We start from the raw sequence: 1,186 nt of genomic DNA on the forward strand, positions 1-1,186 counted from the left end.
TGTTCATTGGGTAAAATTATTATTAGTTTTAAACATGCAGCTGAGGGTCATCATTATTTGGCACAATGACATGTGTTACAATTAAAAATAAATCAATAAACAGTATACAAGTAAAAAGCACCCCTAAAGTCATTGGATGTGATAAATTGTGTCACATTAATTAACCTTATCTCAGCTGTAGCAGTGAGTTTAAAACACGATGATGGAACTAGTTTAATGAATAATCTGTCTCTGAAATAATTCTTAAATCAAGTGTTTATTTATGTAAGTAAAATTGTGTTTAATAACCTGTTAAAATACACCAGAATGTAGAAAACTAATCTATTTCGTTCAAACTTTTCTGGGGGAGGACCCCCAGAACCCCCAACAGTGTGTCCCCCACTTTTAAAATGATTCTGATGCCCATGTTTATAGGGTAATCACTGCCTGTATAAGGACATAAGGAAATGATAAAAATACAAAGATCTGCAGTAACTTTCAAGTTTAAAAATGATGTCATTTTCCTGGCCACCCCAGTGTGAGTTAGTGGTCCCAGTCTGGCCACCCCTGAGAAAAATGTCTGGTTATGTTGTGAAGCACAAAACATGACAACAGAGATCCCGGACTGTTGAGCAACTGAAGTTGTTCAAGCAAGAATGGGAAATAATTCCACCTACAAAGCTTCAACAATTACTGTTCTCASTTCCTAAATACCTATACAGTTTTGTTATAACACAGTGGTAAATATGACCATGTCCAAGCTTTTTGGAATGTGTTAAATAAAATTTTGTGACTGGATTTTAGATACAGTCTTATATTTTACACTTCAATTATATTCATTTACTTTAAACAGGAAGAGAATCAGTGTGTTTCTACTTAATGCATCCCTCCTCAGCAGGATAAACCAAGACTTGTTGACATTAAACAGTGCTGACGTAAAAGGTACTGCCAGGGTGTGTCCAGGGTTTCTATTAAATATTCTGGTTATTGCTAAGAACACAAATCTTAGTGTTCCAGCGGCAGCAGGGAGAAGCCTTTGTTTTTGTGTTCTGATTAGTCTCTGGGTCACACACAGACAGTGACTGAGCATGAGCAGATTTTTTAGAGCTGAAGAATAAAACGTTTAAAGGCACAGTGTGTAGGATTTGTTGTTTTCAGAGACATCTAGTGGTTGAATGGTTGAATCATCCTCCCTGGTCCTCCCCCC

Source organism: Austrofundulus limnaeus, unplaced genomic scaffold (assembly GCF_001266775.1).
Source record: "Austrofundulus limnaeus strain Quisiro unplaced genomic scaffold, Austrofundulus_limnaeus-1.0 Scaffold451, whole genome shotgun sequence".
NCBI classification, from domain to species: domain Eukaryota; kingdom Metazoa; phylum Chordata; class Actinopteri; order Cyprinodontiformes; family Rivulidae; genus Austrofundulus; species Austrofundulus limnaeus.